Source organism: Erinaceus europaeus, chromosome 14 (assembly GCF_950295315.1).
Source record: "Erinaceus europaeus chromosome 14, mEriEur2.1, whole genome shotgun sequence".
Taxonomy (NCBI): Eukaryota; Metazoa; Chordata; class Mammalia; order Eulipotyphla; family Erinaceidae; genus Erinaceus; species Erinaceus europaeus.
The window spans coordinates 26,523,709-26,542,402 of NC_080175.1; the positions used below are offsets into that span (position 1 = coordinate 26,523,709).

An 18,694-nucleotide genomic window follows, 5' to 3' on the forward strand; every position below is an offset into this window, starting at 1 on the left:
AAGTTAATTAATTAAAGGTGGGGAGGTAGACTGGTGATAACAGAACAGGATTTGCATGAACAGAACCACCAGTTGGATCCCAGGTAGCAAATGTGTCTAAAATATATCTGTTCTCATGTTTCTCTCTCTTTCTCTCTCTCTCTCCTATGATTAATGCATAGGGGGCCAGAAGATGGGTCATCTGGTAGTGCACACAAAGACCCAGGTTCAAGTCGTCAGGTACCATGTGGGAGAAGAGAAGCTTCAAAAGTGTTAAACCAGTGCTACAGTGTCTCTTCTTACTCCCTCTCTGTCTCTCTATTTCTCACTCGCCATCTAATGAGAGACAGAGAGAAAGAGAAACAGAGAGGGAGGAAGAGAGAAAAAGACCAACCAGTGGGAGTGGAATCCATGCGGGCATAAATTCCCAGGAATAACCCAAAGGCAAAATAATCTTAAAGCAGTTTAATGAGAGGGAAAACACACCAACAAAAACTTTAGTCAACTAAGCCACTGGCCCAGGGATCTAAGGAATGCATATCCTTTGGTTTTTGTTTTGTTTTTTAAAGACCTATTTGCAAGAGAAAGAAGAGGAGAAAAAGAACCACAGCTCTGACACCTGCAATGCCAGGGATCAAACCCAGGGCCTCATGCTTGAGGGTTCAACACTTTATCCACTGCAACACCTCCCAGATCACAGAAATATATTTAATGCACTGCTGGTTTATCATTATTTATTTATGTATTGCACCGCCTGCTTAAAACTGGCTCTACATCATCTTGGAGGTGGTGCAGCAATGAACTGCAGAATTTGCAGGCATCAGGTTCAGAGATCAGTCCCTGACACTGAATATGCCAGAGTGAGGCTCTGCTTCTCTCATTTGTTAAGAAATAGATATCTGGGGATTTGGGCGGTAGCGCAGCAGATTAAGCGCACATGGCACAAAGTGCAAGGACCAGTCTAAGGATCCGGGATCGAGCCCCCAGCTCCCCACCTGCAGGAGGTAGCTTCACAAGGGGTGAAGCAGGTCTGCAGGTGTCTATCTTTCTCTCCTCCTCTCTGTCTTCCCCTCCTCTCTCCATTTCTCTGTCCTATCCAACAACAACAATAGCTATGACAACAGTAACAACTACAACAAGCACAACAAGGGCAACAAAATGGGAAAAATAGCCTCCAGGAGCAGTGGATTCATAGTGCAGGCACCGAGCCCCAGCAATAACGCTGGAGGCAAATATATATATTTTTCTCAAATATATATATCTGAAAACAAAAGTGCATAATAGTCTGCAGTGAGTAAGTATATGCAGCAAACAAGTAGAAAGACCTAAAAAGACACCATAAAGTTCCTAATGAAATAGTGTCTACTTAGACTTAGATGCCCTCACCTACTTCCTATTATACTTCCCTCACTCACTCCAAAGCTAACCTTATCAAAGTAAGGACTGCAAAAGCTGAATAAGGGCAAGAGACTGGCATACTTTAGCAATGACTCTAGTCACTATCAGGCCACCCCATCAGCTGGGGCCCTAGTCCTGAGATTCCCAAACAGACATGATGGGCCTAGACCTCGAACAGATCCCTCTCTCCATTGTTACTGGTCATCTTCTATCAGAAATGATGGGTCTAGACCTCGAACAGATCCCTCTCTCCATTGTTACTGGTCATCTTCTATCAGAAACAACACAATAGATCCCTCTTTGGACCCCCATAGGACCCTGTCCTCAATGTGGATCAACAACAGCAGAGAATGTTCCATCCTCCGAAGGGAGGCTGGACAACATACTCTATTTCCACCTAAGGAAGATGGGTCCTGAAATTGGGGCAACTTGGAATGTTTCTACTCATGACCACAGAAGGTGAGCTCAGATCTACAGGGATGCAGAGGTCACACAGGCTCCTAAGCTGAATATGGGCCCCAGACCACATCAAATCGATGGGGTTTACAGTCAACAATATTTACACACCTTTCCCATATTTGGTAGCTACTATTTTCCCTGATACATCTTTCTGGTCCTTTTTCCAGCCATGACATCATCTCCCCAGAAAATAACTTGGATCCACATGCATATCAGATTTCAGGCTCAGGAAAACAAACAAACAAACAAAAACAACCCACTAGTATAGACATGGGCTCTTTGGAATATAAGTAAAATAGGAATACTAACTATCTACAAAATGGAGACCCCCCAAAAAAAACCTCTCCATCTGAACTATTCCAGCCTTTAGGTTCATAATTGGTCAACAATTTGTTTGTCTTTATATGTTAACTCTTTTTTTTTCAGCCACCAGGTTCCAGATGCTAGCATGATGCCAACCAGAATTCCCTGGGCAGACAACCCCACCAATGTGTCCTGGAGCCCTGCTTCCCCTAGAACCCCACCCCACTAGGGAGAGAGAAAGGCTGGGAGTATGGATCAACCTGCCAACGCCCATGCTCAGCAAGGAAGCAATTACAGAAGCCAGACCTTCCACCTTCTGCACCCCATAATGACCCTGGGTCCATACTCCCAGAGGGATAAAGAATAGGAAAGCTATCAGGGGAGGGGATGGGATATGGAGTTCTGGTGGTGGGAACTGTGTAGAGTTGTACCCCTTTTCTCCTACGGTTTTTGTCAGTGTTTCCTTTTTATAAATAAAAATTGAAAATAAAATAAAAATAAAGCTGGCAAAGGCTGGGAAGAGAGCTTAGTGGTTATGTAAAAAACTTTCATGCCTGAGGCTCTAGAGCCCTATGTTCAAATTCTGGCACCAACATAAGCCAGAGCTGTGCAGTGCTCTGGTAAAAAGACTACTCCTAATACTACTTCTTCTTCTAGCGTTTGCCACTAATACTACTAAAACAATATAAAGCTGACTCCACCGCACTCTCCTTATGCTTTGGGGATCAGTTTTTCTTTTTTTTTTTAAGTTTATTTTTATTTTTTTATATTTATTTATTTTCCCTTTTTGTTGCCCTTGCTGCTTTTCATTGTTGTTGCAGTTGTTGTTGTTGATGTTATTTTTATTAGATAGGACAGAGAGAAACAGAGAGAGGAGGGGAAGACAGGGGGAGAGAAAGATAGACACCTGCAGACCTGCTTCACTGCCTGTGAAGCGACTCCCCTACAGGTGGGGAGCCTGAGACTCGAACCAGGATCCCTACATAAGATTTTTTTTTTTTTTTAGTATTTACTTATTTCTTTTTGTTGTCCTTGTTTTTTTTTTATTGTTGTTGTAGTTATTGTTGTTATTGATGTCATCGTCATTGTTGGATAGGACAGAAAGAAATGGAGAGAGGAGGGGAAGACAGAGGGGGAGAGAAAGACAGACACCTGCAGACCTGCTTCACCACTTGTGAAGCGACTCCCCTGCATTTGGGGAGCTGGGGACTAGAACCAGGATCCTTACAGGGGATCAGTTTTTCATCTCAAGAGGATCCAAAGAGGAATCACTACATCCACTGGCAACTCCCTCTAGATATAGATAAAAGCAGGAGAAACAGAAACAATAAACTGGATCTGTCATGAAGTATCAAAAATTCTATTCCAAATGAATTAAAGACCTAAATGTAAGTAAGCAACATTTGAAAAGTTTTAGGACATAGGAGAAAATGTTTATAATCTTAGCATAGAAGAGAAACATCTAAATAAGAACTAAAAGAATGAAAGATTGAAAAAAAAAACTGGTGTAGCCCCAAAAGTGCCACAGTGGATAAAGCATTAGACCCTTGAGCATAAGGTCCTGAGTTCAATCTTCAGCTTTATGAACATGACCAGAGTGATGCTTCTGTCCTCTTTCCCTACCTCATTAATACACAGATAGACAAACAAGTAAATCTTTTTAAAAACTGGTAAATTATACCATGTTAAAACAAAAGACAGGAAGCCCGGGAGGTAGCACAGTGGAAAAAGCATTGGACTCTTAAGAATGAGGTCCCAAGTTCAATCCGCGGCAACACATGTGCCAGAGTGATGTCTGGTTCTTTCTCACTCTCCTCCTATCATTTCTCATGAATAAATATTTTAAAATAAAATAAAATAATAAAGATGTTTGTGGTTGGGGAGATGGCTCAGTGGTAGAGCCAGGAACTTGCAAGTGAGATCTTAAGTTTGATGTCCAGTACCACATGTGCCAAAGTGATATTCTGGTTCTCCCTTTCACTAATAAATAATTTTTTTTAAAAAAAGAGGGAGTCGGGCGGCAGCGCAGCAGGTTAAGCACATGTGGTGCAAAGCGCAAGGACCGTCGTAAGGATCCTGGTTTGAGCCCCCGGCTCCCCACCTATATGGGAGTCGCTTCACAAGCGGTGAAGCAGGCCTGCAGGTGTCTGTCTTTCTCTCCCCCTCTCTGTCTTCCCCTCCTCTCTCCATTTCTCTCTGTCCTATCCAACAATGATGACAAAATAATAACTACAACAATAAAACAAGCGTAACAAAAGGGAATAAATAATTTTTTTTAAAAAAAGGCCAATGAAATAGTTCACTTGGACAGTGTATTGAGCCACTTTGCCATGTGCACAACTAAGGTTCAAGTTCAGCCCCCACTACACTGAAGGAAGCATCAGTGCTACCATTTCTTTCACTCTTTTTTCACCTCCAGGGTTACCGTTGGGGCTCTTGGATGGACCTTGGAAAATTCATGTTAAGTGAAATAAGTCAGAAACAGAAGGATGAATATGGGATGATCTCACTCTCAGGCAGAAGTTGAAAAACAAGACCAGAAAAGAAAACACAAGTAGACCCTGAACTGGAATTGGCGTATTGCACCAAAGTAAAAGACTTTGGGGTGAGTGGGTGGGGAGAATACAGGTCCATGAAGGATGACAGAGGACCTAGTGGGGGTTGTATTGTTATATGGGAAACTGGGAAATGTTATGCATGTACAAACTATTGTATTTACGGTTGAGTGTAAAACATTAATTCCCCAATAAAGAAATTAAGAAATAATAATAATATAAATTATCTTTATTTATTGGGATAGAGACATCCAGAAAGCAAGAGGGAAGGGGGAGATAGGGAGAGAAACAGACACCTGCAGTGCTGCTTCACCACTTACAAAGTTTTTCCCCTGCAGGTGGGGACCAGGGGCTTGAACCTGGGTCATTGCACACTGTAACATGTATACTCATCAGATGTGCCACCACCCAGGCAGACAATGTTTTTTGATAAACTTTGTTAAATTTATTTGGTAGAACAGAGAGAAATTGAGAGGGAGGGGGAGGTAGAGTGGAAGAGAAAGACAGAGAGACACCTGAAGCACTGCTTTAATACTTGTGAAACTTTCCCCCCACAGGTGGGGACTGGGGACTTGAACCTGGGTCCTTGTGCATGGTAAAACGTGCAACTTAACCAGAAGCACTACCACCCACACCCCTGCAAATTTATTGATTTACCCATACTATCTCCTGGACTACTGGATAACTTTGTATGTGTTTCAGTGATGTACCTTACATATATAAACTTGTTGAGTAGATTCAAAAACTCCACAGAGGGCAGATGTGGCATGGCAGAGCTCAGGTATACTGGTTATCTGATTATCTGGTTTAGGAGGATTTTCCAGTTGTATCTTCTAGGGCACCATATTTTCTTTTTCTTTTTTTTTTTTCCTGGCTTGACTTTCTCTTGCCTCCACCCTTTGAGTAAATTTCTTGAGCCTAATAAATTGCTTATAAGTTCAATGATTCTTGATCACTCTCAATAAAACATAGAACCAGAAAAACACAGAACATGTATTTCTTGGCCAGTTCTAAAAACCTGAAAGTTCTGCAAGTTGAGTGCTTCTCTGGGATGTTCAAGAAATTGAGTGAAGATAAACCTTGGAAAGGCACACTGAAGGACATTTAGATCTCTAGTACCTTCTGTCATTGCAGAAGAGTCATCAGAATTTTTCTTGGTTTGTATAATTTTCCTTTGTGCTAGATGCCAAAGTGCCTTGAAAAATAAAAAAATAAAACAAAACCTGCAGCCAGGCGTAGCAATTGAATACTGAGTTTCCAGTCTCAGTCACCAAAAGGGGTAGTCACCGAAAGGGGTAGTCTGGTCTCTCAGTTTTTCTCATGAAATAAATAAAACATGTAATGAAAAGCCAAACTAAACCTGTGTCTTTGCCTTCTAATTGGATATGGACTTTAAAAAGTAATTTAGAAAAATAACTTAAACAATGATAAATTAAGAACTATTTAAAACCAAAGAAAGTAAGGCACATACATATATGCAGAGTCAAGAATTATATAGAGTTATATATTTTACAGGAGAAGTATGAACATGCAAATAGCACATGGGGACATTTTAGCAAAATAGATGTGACCATGGAAATGTGATCTGCCTGGTAGGTAAATGTGGGTTCTTTTTGCTTATAGGGTAGTTTGTGTGGAAGGTCTGTAACTTTTGGAGAAGCATACAGAGGTGCAGAAGAGGTGAGGCTTAGAGCCTCACTTTCTATAAAGTCACCATTCTCACAAGAATGTGACTGTGAATGTGAACTGCACCTGTGTTGAAGAATCACTTTGGTATTACATAAGTTCTTTTTTTTTTTTATTCAGGATTTTTCTAAGAATCAGACATTAGAGGTCTCTTCCTGAGATGCTCATATATTCATATGAGAGGCAGACTAAGTAGTTATAATTTATTTATTTACCAGAGCACTGCTCAGCTCTGACTTATGGTAGCCTGGGGGATTGAACTAGGGACCTTGGAGCCTCAGGCATGAGAGTCCTTTTGTATAACCATTATGCTATCTCCCCTGTCCCCAGACCATGAAGTTACAAATTAGTATAAATTGTGTTCTAGATAGAGCTGTATATAAACTTGTACAGTGAAAATAATACTAATACTCTCGAAGGGAATGGATTCCTTAGGAAAGACTGCAAAGAGCAGGCATTCTCACAGTAAATTAACTTTTTTATTTAAATATCTTTATTTATTTATTGGATAGAGACAGCCAGAAATTGAAAGGGAAGGGGGTGGTAGAGATGGGAGAGAGACAGAGAGTCACCTGCAACACTGTTTCACCACTTGCAAAGCTTTCCCTTTGCAGGTGGGGACTGGGGGTTCGAACCCGGGTCCTTGCGCATTGCGACATATGCGCTCAACCGGGTTTGCCACCACCTAGCCCCCAGTAAATTAACTTTTTAAAAAAGATTTTATTTATTGTTGTTAATGAGAGAAATAGGAGAGAAAGAGAACCAAACATCACTCGGTGCATATGATACTGGGGCTGACCTCTGGATTTCAAGCTAGAGGTGTTTTGTTTTGTTTTCCTCACACTACTGCTCAACTTTCATGTGTGGTGATACTGGAGATTGGGATCTCCAAGCTTCAGACATGTCTTTTGCATAATGACTGTGCTATCTCCCATGTCCACATTTTTTCCCACTTTTGTTGTTTTTGTTTGTAATATGCCCCATGTCATGCTAGGAGCTTTATAGGATGTTATTTTTAAATATTTTTATTATCTTTATTGATTTATTGGATAGAGACAGCCAGAAATTGAGAGAAGGGGGGAGATAGGGAGGGAGAGAGGCAGAGAGACACTTGCAGATGTGCTTTACCACTCGGCAAGCTTATAAATTTATAAATATGGGAGTCGGGCAGTAGCGCAGCAGGTTAAGCACATGTGGCGCAAAGTGCAAGGACGGGCGTAAGGATCCCGGTTCGAGCCCCCGGCTCCCCATCTGCAAAGGAGTTGTCTCACAGGTGGTTAAGCAGGTCTGCAGGTGTCTATCTTTCTCTCCCCTTCTCTGTCTTCCCCTCCTCTCTCCATTTCTCTCTGTCCTATCCAGCAATGACAACATCAATAATAGCTACAACAATAAAAAACAATAAGGGCAACAAAAGGGAATAAACAAATAAATATTTATATATATATATATGGCCTAGCCAGAAAATTACTTTTAATTCTAAATATTGAACAATAAAACGTAATTCCTAAAAACTTAAATAAATAAACTTGCATGCATAAAGTTCCAAGTCCAATCCCTGGCATCACATAAACCACAGCTCTGGTTCTTTCACTCTCTCTTATAAATCAGTCAATCAATCAGTCAGGGGCCAAGTGGAAGTTTTCCTAGTAGAGCTCATATGTTACCATATACTAGGACCCTAGTAAAAGCCCCTGTCCTCACCTGCAGGGGGAAGCTTCATAAACAGTGGGACAGTCCTGCACATGTCTCCCCTCCTCTCTGTCTCTTTCTCCCCAACCCCATCTCTATTTGTCTTTCATCCTCTATCAATTAAAAAGAAAACTTAAAAGTCACTGGACATGGTACAGTTATCAAGTCCCAGAAATAACCTTGATGGCAAGAAAAACAGAAAGAAAAGACAGACTCTGGCCTGAGAGGTGAGAGGTGAAATAGTGGCTAGGTTTGGACTTAAAAGCATGAGGTCCTGAGTTCATTCCTAGTATTACATATACAAGAGTGATATTCTGGTGTTCCTAGTCTCTCCCTTGTTAAACAAGGCTTCTTTATTATGTTAACCAGAACACTGCTTATGGCGGTGTTGAAAATTAAATCTTAAGTTTCAGAGTCTCACTATGCTATTTCACCAGCCCTGTCTCACCTCACTCATGTGTTAACCAGCGGGCACCCTGACAATTGGCAAAGTAAGACAAAATAAGGACTTACTCTGTGAAAAGAAGAAGAAGAGAAAGAGGAAGGAGAAAGAGAAGGAGGAGAAGGAGAAATTGTTACTCTGTGGTGGTCCCAGAGGTAGTTCAGTGGAAAAAGCATTGAAAGCTCCAGCATGAAGTCCCAAGTTCAACCCCTAGCAACACATGTACTAGAGTGATGTCTGGTTCTCTCTCTGTCTGCCTATCATTCTTAATAAATAAATAAAACCTTTATTAAAAAGATTATTCTGTGAACATACAGAGATTACCAAGTTTCTTAAGGCCTGCCTTCTATAGTAGGAGTCATAACTCACTATCATCAGGCAGAATCTAGTCCACAGACATAATTTGATTCACCTGCAAAAAGGCCTTTAAAAAAAAATTAACAGATACCAAAAATTTTACAACACGATGATCTGAATCTCCAGCATGGTCCACCTCAAAACTAGGGAGACTGGACACACTGTGCCCAAGTACTAGCATCTCCTAGTCTCTATTATATTCTAGTACATTCCCAGCTGGATCACTTAATTAGCATTATCTGCCTAATACTCAGACACACTTGCAATTCCTGATTTACATAACAGCAACATTATCTCCGTGATAATCTCCACTATATTTGGGACTCCAAATCACCACATTACCTTATGATATTTTCTTTTTTTTTTTTTTCCTCCAGGGTTATTGCTGGGCTCTGTGCCTGCACCATGAATCCACCGCTCCTGGAGGCCATTTTTCCCCCTTTTTGTTGCCCTAGTTGTTGGAGCCTCGTTGTGGTTATTATTGCCATTGTTGACGTTGCTTTGTTGTTGGATAGGACAGAGAGAAATGGAGAGAGGAGGGGAAGACAGAGAGAGAGGGGAGAGAAAGATAGACACCTGCAGACCTGCTTCACCGCCCGTGAAGCGACTCCCCTGCTGGTGGGGAGCCGGGGGCTCGAACCGGGATCCTTACGCCGGTCCCTGCGCTTTGCGCCACGTGCGCTTAACCCACTGCGCCACCGCCCGACTCCCATGATATTTTCTTTTAATTAAACTGCTGGTGAAAACTGAAATAGAGGAAAAGAAGAATAAAAACTCAACAGCGGGGATGAGACGGTGGCGTCACGGGTTAAGCGCACATGGCATGAAGCGCAAGAACCGGTGTAAGGATCCTCGTAAGGATCCTCGTTTGAGCCCCCGGCACCCCACCTGCAGGGGATCACTTCAGAAGCAATGAAGCAGGTCTGCAGGTGTCTGTCTTTCTCTCCCCCCTCTGTCTTCCCCTCCTCTCTCCATTTCTCTCTGTCCTAAACAACAACAAGGACATCAATAACAACAATAATAATAACTACAACAACAACAAAACAACAAGGGCAACAAAAGGAAAAAAAAAACTAAACAGCTACAGTTACATTTACACAGTTCTTTCAGCTGAAGGTAAAATAAGCCTCCCCTTTTCCCCTCAATTCAACAACTACCCAACAGCAGAATTATTCTAATTAGTCACAATGAACCACATATGGAGACTGGAATTAATCAATAAAAGTGGCATAAAAGGGAGTCGGGTGGTAGTGCAGTGGGTTAAACGAACGTGACGAGAAGCGCAAGGACCAGAGTAAGGATCCCAGTTCGAGCCCCCGGCTCCCCATCCGCAGGGGAGTCCCTTCACAGGCGGTGAAACAAGTCTGCAGGTGTCTGTCTTTCTCTCCCCCTCTCTGCCTTCCCCTCCTCTCTCCATTTCTCTCTGTCCTATCCGACAACAATAATAACTACAACAATAAAACAAGGGCAACAAAAGGGAATAAATATATATATATTTAAAGTAGCATAAACAAGCTAGGATGTGGGAGTCGGACAGTAGCACAGCGGGTTAAGCGCACATAGCGCGAAGCGTAAGGACCCGCGTAAGGATTCCGGTTCGAGCCCCGGCTCCCCACCTGCAGGGGAGTCGCTTCACAGGTGGTGAAGCAGGTCTGTAGGTGTCCATCTTTCTCTCCTCCTCTCTGTCTTCCCCTCCTCTCTCCATTTCTCTTTGTCCTATCCAACAACGATGACAACAACAACAGCAATAAAAAAAAACAATAATACAACAATAAAATAATACAACAATAAAAAAACAAGGGCAACAAAAGGGAAAACAAATAAATATAAAGAAAATTAAAAAGCTAGGATGATCCTTCCAGTGAGTAGTACTATAAAAATGCATTGAGGCTCCTCAAAAGTAGGGTCTGTGTCTTTGTCCTCTCTGGCTGGCCACACATAGTCAGCTTATCAATGATGTTATTATCTAAAAATGGCAGTTATCCTTACCCTGAGACACAGGGGGAAGTGAAATAATAGCGGAACTCCGAGAACTGCACATTACTGGGGATAGTTGCCCAGCTACTCATAAGGAGATGTGTTTACAACCTGATGCCCACTGTGCCACTGAACATCACTGTTAAGATTACAATATACTGGGAGTCGGGCAGTAGCGCAACGGGTTAAGCACACGTGGCGCAAAGCGCAAGGACCAGCACAAGGATCCCGGTTCGAACCCCGGCTCCCCACCTGCAGGGGAGTCACTTCACAAGCGGTGAAGCAGGTCTGCAGGTGTCTGCCTTTCTCTCCCCCTCTGTCTTCCCCATCTCTCTCCATTTCTCTCTGTCCTATTCAACAACAACGCCGACATCAATAACAATAATAACTACAACAATAAAAACAAGAGCAACAAAAAGGGAATAAATATTAAAAATATATAAAAAATAAAAAGACTACAATATACTGTTCTATCCCCCGCAGCACATGTGCCAGAGTGATGTCTGGTCCTTTCTCTCTCCTCCTATCTTTCTCATTAATAAATAAAATCTTAAAAAAAAAAAAATTACAATATACAAGGCTGGGTAAACAGCATAATGATTCTGCAAAAGACTTTTGTGCCTGAGGTTCTGAGGTCCCGGGTTCAATTCCCAGCACCATTATAAGCCAGAGCTGAGCAGTGTGCTCTGGTCCCTATGCGTCTTTCTCTCTGTATCTCTCTCATTAAAATAAAATAAATAATTTTTTAAAAAATTAAATATTATAACATATAGTCTACAATCACCTTTAAAAAGAAGCTCAAGGTTTGAGCCCCCGACTCCCCACCTGCGGGGGAGTCCCTTCACAAGCGGTGAAGCAGGTCTGCAGGTGTCTATCTTTCTCTCCCTCTCCCTGTCTTCCCCTCCCCTCTCCATTTCTCTTTGTCCTATCCAACAATGACGACATCAATAACAATAACTATAAGAACAACAAAAAACAAGGGCAACAAAAAGGAAATAAACAAATAAATAAATACTAAAAAACAAATCTTAAAAAAAAAAAAAAGGGAGTTAGGCGGTAGCCCAGAGGGTTAAGCTTACACATCTGGAAGCACAAGGACTGGCATAAGGATCCCCACCTGCATGGGAGTCACCTCACAGGTGGTGAAGCAGATCTGCAGGTATCTATCTTTCTCCCCCCTCTCTGTCTTCCCCTCCTCTCCCCATTTTTCTCTGTCCTATCCAACAATAACAACAACAATAATAACCACAACAATAAAACAAAGGTAACAAAAGGGAAAATAAATAAATATTAAAAAAAAGAAGAAGCTCAAATACAAGTCTTGAAGGAAGAACAACAGTTCTGATCTGGTGTAGGAGCTTGTGGTGAAAAATTATTCATCTCGAATATGAGATGATGTCATTCACAGGCAGAAGTTGATAAACAAGATCAGAAGAGAAAACACTAGGCAGAACTTGGACTGGAGTTGGTGTATTGCACCAAAGTAAAAGACTCTGGAGTGGGGTGGGGGGCGAATTCAGGTCCTAGAACAGGATGGCAGAGGACCTAGTGGGGGTTGTATTGTTGTGTGGAAAAATGAGAAATGTTATGCATGTACAAATTATTGTATTTACTGTCAACTGTGAAACATTAGTCCCCCAATAGAGAAATAAATAAAAGAAAAATTATTCATCTCTAGAAAATAACTTTTTAATGGGCTTAGGCCATAGTATAATGGTTATGCAAAAAAAGACTTTCTTTTTTTTTTTTTTTTACTTTATTTATTTATTTTCCCTTTTGTTGCTCTTGTTGTTTAACATTGTTGTGGCTATTGATGTCGTTGTTGGATAGGACAGAGAGAAATGGAGAGAGGTGGGGAAGACAGAGAGGGGGAGAGAAAGACACCTGCAGACCTGCTTCACTGCCTGTGAAGTGACTCCTCTGCAGATGGGGAGCCAGGGGCTTGAACCAGGATCCTAACAGGTACTTGCGCATTGTGCCACTTGCGCTTAACCCGCTGTGCTACCACCCGACTCCCTAAAAAAAGACTTTCATGCCTGAGGCACCAAGGGTCCCAGGTTCAATCCCCAGTACCACCTTCAGTCAGAGTTTAGTAGTGCTCTGGAGCTTAGCAGTGCTCTGGTAAAAGTTGTAGTTGTAGTAGTAGTAGTGATAGTAATAGTAGCTGTTGTTGTTGTAATAGTTATAGTTGTAGTAAAAATAGATTCTTTAAGTAAAGAAAGGGAAAATCTTGGATGCCTACCTAAGTCATCTCCAGGAGCAACTGAAAAGTGAAAAGATGCCGAGTTGGTCACACTATCTACAAAAACTAGACTGCCCATTGCACACAGCATATCAACTCAAATAGGTAGATGATCGAGGTAAGCTTGTCAGGTCTAGGCACTTCCTGGGCTAACCATGTTACATCAATGACCACTTTCATGTTTCTTTGTTTTTTAATTCTGCAACTTAGGTCAGCAAATTCCAATGCAAATGGTGATAAGAGTGATGTGAAGACATCATGGCAAAATAAATTGTGACAACTGTCTTATAAATCATTATTTCCCTACAAAATAGTTCAATACGCAAGTAGTTTCAGTAGCACTTCCCTCCCATTTACTTTATTTAAGATTTATTCTCATGAAGGAGAGACAGATACCATAGCACTGCTCAGCTCTGGCTTGTGGTGGTGCCAGGAGTTCTCTTGTGTCTCATATCTCACTTGTTTTAAATCCATTAATTACAAACTATGTCACCCACCACCAACATCAACACACAATTTCAGAAGGACAGAGAGCATTAGGAAGGAAGATACCCTAGATCCAGTGCTCTCTTCTAACAGGATGAAGTTTTGATCCTCTTTGTTACTACCTCACTATGCAAAAGTCATGACTGCCAGGTCAGAAATCAGGATCACATACTAACACTAGTCCTAGGTGTACTGGTAGCACTTACTGAGAGGCCACTGCTTCCTGAAAGGCATTAGATTAAAACTGCTTTCTCCCTACCACCTGCTCTAGCTAGGCCTCTGCATATATATGTTACTGTTCTTGAGAAATGCATACGCTGAACAGAGCAGTTCCAAAACACTTTTCAAAGGGCCTGGAGGAATGCCTTGTGTACCAGAATTAAAGGCCTACAAATTTCTGTTGTATGCATTGAAAGACATAATATGCATTGTTCCTCATTTCTAATGACACTCTTTATCCCTAAAGACTTTTATAGTTTTAGAGTACAGCAGTCTATCAAAGTTCATCACAGTGCCATAAACTACACTCTTTGAGGTTATGTTCCATCATTCACTCTGCTGTCCTGATCCTACTCAATGGAAGGAAGGGATTTGGCTTTGGGAAGTGCACAGTGACTGCAGGAATTTCCAGAAGGAAAGGGGAAGCAGAAGCTTTTAAATGGGCTAACTATGCCTTATTATTCTTTTTAACCACTAGAAACGAATCAGCCAACAGCATCAAATCCCATCAGTATTCAGATCCCTCTCTGTTCATGGTCAAATATGTCATAATAGAGTGTTCCCGGGAGTTGGGCCGTAGCGCAGCGGGTTAAGCGCATGTGGCAAAGCGCAAGCACCGGCATAAGGATCCCGGTTCGAGCCCCCGGCTCCCCACCTGCAGGGGAGTCGCTTCACAAGCGGTGAAGCAGGTCTGCAGGTGTCTATCTTTCTCTCTCCTTCTCTATCTTCTCCTCCTCTCTCTATTTCTCTCTGTCCTATATAACAACGACGACATCAATAACAACAACAATAAAAAAACAAGGGCAACAAAAAGGAAAATAAATATTAAAAAATTTTTTTAATCTTTTTTTTTTTTAAAGGGTGTTTCCCTTAAGAATGAGCCTCATCTCTTGCAAGAGATGAGAGGAAGATCCTAGAGGGGAAATGTCAACCAAAAACACAAAACACAAGAGCTTATGAGAAACTATATGGACTATATAGAGGAAGAAACAAACTCAAAAGATCAGGCCTGTATTTACCTAGGATCCAGACAGGCAGCGGAGCCACCCTATAAGAGAAAAACCTCATCATGCCAATGGCCTCACTCTTCCCGCGCCTTGCTACCTAAAACTTAAGTTGCAGTACTTCATTTTCTAGCATTAATGAAGTAGTTCGGCTGTATTTGTAGGGCAGTCACACAGAAGTTGACACTATACAGAACGTGGTGAGAATTCCATATCTAAGGTCTAAAAAAATATGTCAACCCTGTGAAGTGAAATGCAATGCTTTTAAGTTTTTGAGGATTGGACTCTTTGGGATGCAGAACGCTCCAAAGAGTGGCACTGAAGGCCAGGTTAAGGCTGGAGACACAGAAGGATTCGGGCACTGGCAAGAGATCCAAGTCAGGGGTGAAGTTGCCCCAGCTGCGGCAGGGGTCTGACCTTTGGCACCCGCACGCCTCCCAGTCCCCTCCCACAACAATCTCTTCCTTGTCTCATTCCAGCCTCTGCGTCCCTCACCCACCCAGTTCATCCAACTTAAGGGCCTTGCTCCCCTTCTTCCCTATCGAGATGTCAAGACGGCCTTCACGACACTGGAACTCTTAACAAGAGACTTCGCTGACCTGTCAGCGGATCCAAAATGGCGGGGCCTAGTCCCAGGACCGGCAGCTGCAGTTCATGTCCAGCCCGGGCCCCGCAGGCGTCTCTGAGCGTTTCTCCCGGATCTGATGGCAGGTGGGAGAAGGGTAGGAGAACGTTCCCCAGGAGGTGAGGCCGAAATCGGGGACCACACAGCCGGCCGGAACAGGCGGTGGAACCGGGTACCTTCCCTGTCAGCTCACTGACGTGGTAACTAGCCTCAGTCTAGCCCGCTGCCTGGTAACTGCGCTAGCCCCGCCCACGCTCAGCCAATTACAGCCTCGCACAGCCAGGAGTGGCAATTCAGTTACCCAATTGGAGAAGAGAAATTGCTCTTGGGAGGCGGGTAGTACCTTAAGTAGGCGAGGTTGCCGGAGAAAGACAGGGAGGTAGGAGACACCCAACGGGTACGAGGATTCAATGAGTGACACTTACAGTAGCCAATTAAAAGTGAGGACTTGTGCTGGGCGGTTGAAGAGGTGGAGTTAGGCAGAGTTCGGTTGCAGTGCGCGGCTTGGCAGTGGCTGCTGGGCATTATGGGGAGGAAAGCTATGATTTGCTAGGAAGGGGGCGGGTCTATTTTGAGAGTTGAGCGGGCGAAGGTACCTCTCCTAACCCCCTATCACCTGGACCACCACCCGGACCTCTGAGGGATCAGTTATTCTCCATGCATCTCCATACTTTTCCCACCCTAGGATCAGTTCTGAAATCTATTCAGTCTCACCTCCTCTGCCCTCCTGCCTGTCTGCAACCGCTTGATGTATTATATAGCTGTGTCGGTCTCATCTCAGCTTTTTCTGTGTCTTGTGCCCTATTCCTATCATAAAAAGGGGGTGGGGTGGGGGGTGGAGAGGTGTCAGCAGAAATCTTAAATACATAATTAAATCTCCACACTTTGCAAAACAAGGAAGTGATCCCAGATTGAAAGACTGGCTCCCATCGCTTCTCGGCCTTTTGGCTAAGATCAAGTGAAAGACTGGCTCCCAGATTGCATAGCTAATGAATGGCAGAGCAAAGGTGTCCTCACACCCAATCTAGGTTGGAGTTCTGCCGCTCATACTAAGCCTTGAACACTTTCACAGACCTGGAAAAAAGCCTAGTCACACAGGTTAATCCACATCACCAGTGACAGGAAACTGAAGCTCTAAGGCAACAGCTTCCAAGAAGGGCAATACTTTCTGTTTGCTACGTGGGTGCTGCACGACTTATGAGTCATTGAATAAAACTAATTAGATCTTAATTTATTTATTATTTTTATTAACAGGAAAGGGGGGGGAGAGAGAACCAGAGCATCAATCTAGCACTTTCAATACAGAGGATCAAACTCTGGACATCATGGCTACTTTTGGTTTTTATCAGAGTATTACTCAGCTCTGAGTTAGGTTGGTGCTGAGGATTGAACCTAGGATCTCCTACCTTCTGGCATGAAAGTCTTTTGCATAGTCACCATTACTATACGGGGCGGGGGGGGGGGGGCTGGGGCTTCAATAATTTAGGTTGACTTACTTTTCCAGATAGAAAGAGGGAGACAGGGCCAGGGAAATAGCATAACGATTATACAAAAAGACTTTCTCATGCTTGAAGCTCCAAGGTGCAAGGTTCAACCTGGCATCACCAGGCTCAACCATGGGTTGAGCAGTGTTCTCATGAAAAGTAAATATAAATTTTAAAAAAATTTTAAAAAGAAAAAAAAGGTGAAAGACAACACAACAATGTAGCTCCCTTCAGTATGCTGGGATCCAGGCGTGAACCTGAGTGGCTCGCATGGTAAACTAAGCGCACTATCCAAGTGAACTATCTTGCCTACCCAAACAGATCATTAAATTAAAAAATTATTATCTTTATTTATTTATTGGGTAGAGACAGCCAGGAATTGAGAGGAATCAAGAGATAGAGAGGGAGAGAGACAGAGAGACACCTGCAGCCCTGCTTCACCTCTCATGAAACTTTCTCCCTGCAGGTGGGAACCAGGGGCTTAACCTGGGTCCTTATACATTGTATCATGTGCGCTCAATCAGGTGCACCACCACCCACCCACCCCCACCAGTCAGATCTTTAAATTTTTAAAAATATAGAAAGCAAAATAGCTCACTTAGATAATGTCCCTGTTCTGCCAGGCATGTAATCCAGATTCAAGTCCCATGTCACTGGAGAAAGCTTCAATGCTGTGGATTCTGTGTCTGTCTCTCTGTCTTTCTCTTTCTTTCTTTCTTTTTTTTTTTTTGAATGTCTCAAGCTTTTTAATGCATAGACTTCAGTCTGAATATATACTCCTTTTTTATTTCTTTATTGGGGAATTAATGTTTTACATTCAACAGTAAATACAATAGTTTGTACATGCATAACATTCCCCAGTTTCCCATATAACAATACAACCCCCACTAGGTCCTCTGTCATCCTTCTTGGACCTGTATTCTCCCCACCCACCCACCCCAGAGTCTTTTACTTTGGTGTGATACGCCAATTCCAATTCAGGTTCTATTTGTGGGTTGTTTTTTTTTTTCTGATCTTGTTTTTCAACTTCTGCCTGAGAGTGAGATCATCCCATATTCATCTTTCTGTTTCTGACTTATTTCACTTAACATGAATTTTTCAAGGTCCATCCAAGATTGGCTGAAAACAGTGAAGTCACCATTTTTTTTTTTACAGCTGAGTAGTATTCCATTGTGTATATATACCACGACTTGCTCAGCCACTCATCTGTTGTTGGACACCTGGTTGCTTCCAGGTTTTGGCTATTAAAAATTGTGCTGCCAAGAACATATGTGTCCACAGATCTTTCTGGATGGATGTGTTGGGTTCCTTAGGATATATCCCCAGGAGAGGAATTGCAGGATCATAGGGTAGGTCCATTTCTAGCTGTCTTTCTCTTTCTATGTGAAAAAGTTAGCCAAAAGCAATAAAACCCCAGGAATGAATTATTTTTTTAAATAGATCTTAAGAGTTCTGAGGACTAGATGTCCACCCAGTCTTCACTCTCCTGCCCCTAGCTGCCTCCTACAAGAAATTATAGAGATATTTACAGATATTTAGAATTATCTAGGGTGAGGGAGACAGCATAATGATTATACAGACTCTCAAGTCTGAGGCTCCAAGGTCCCAGGTTCAGTCCCCCACGCCACCATAAGCCAGAGCTAAACAGTGTTCTGGGGGAAGAAATTATCTAGAAGTGAGTATTTATTTATTTATTTACTTCTTGCTTCCAGGGATTTGCTGGGGCTTCATACCTGTGTGATCCACTCCTACCAGGACCTTTTTTTTGTTTTCCAGGTAGAGGATGAGA

The 18,694-nt window shown here is 42.5% G+C and overlaps 1 protein-coding gene across 9 annotated transcripts in view; it reads right to left on the minus strand.

Moving 5' to 3' along the window:
* The window catches only part of GBF1 (golgi brefeldin A resistant guanine nucleotide exchange factor 1), a 183,975-nt gene extending 168,346 nt beyond the window's left edge, over positions 1 to 15,629 (minus strand). For 8 of the 9 annotated variants that reach the window (XM_060171430.1, XM_060171431.1, XM_060171429.1 and 5 more), the window contains exon 1: positions 15,396 to 15,628. The gene's annotated coding sequence lies outside the window, so the exon portion shown is untranslated. Of the gene's footprint in view, positions 1 to 15,395 lie in introns of all 9 variants that reach the window. The other variant, XM_007530831.3, reaches the window with a different exon arrangement.
* Between the last annotated feature and the right edge of the window lie 3,065 nt (positions 15,630 to 18,694).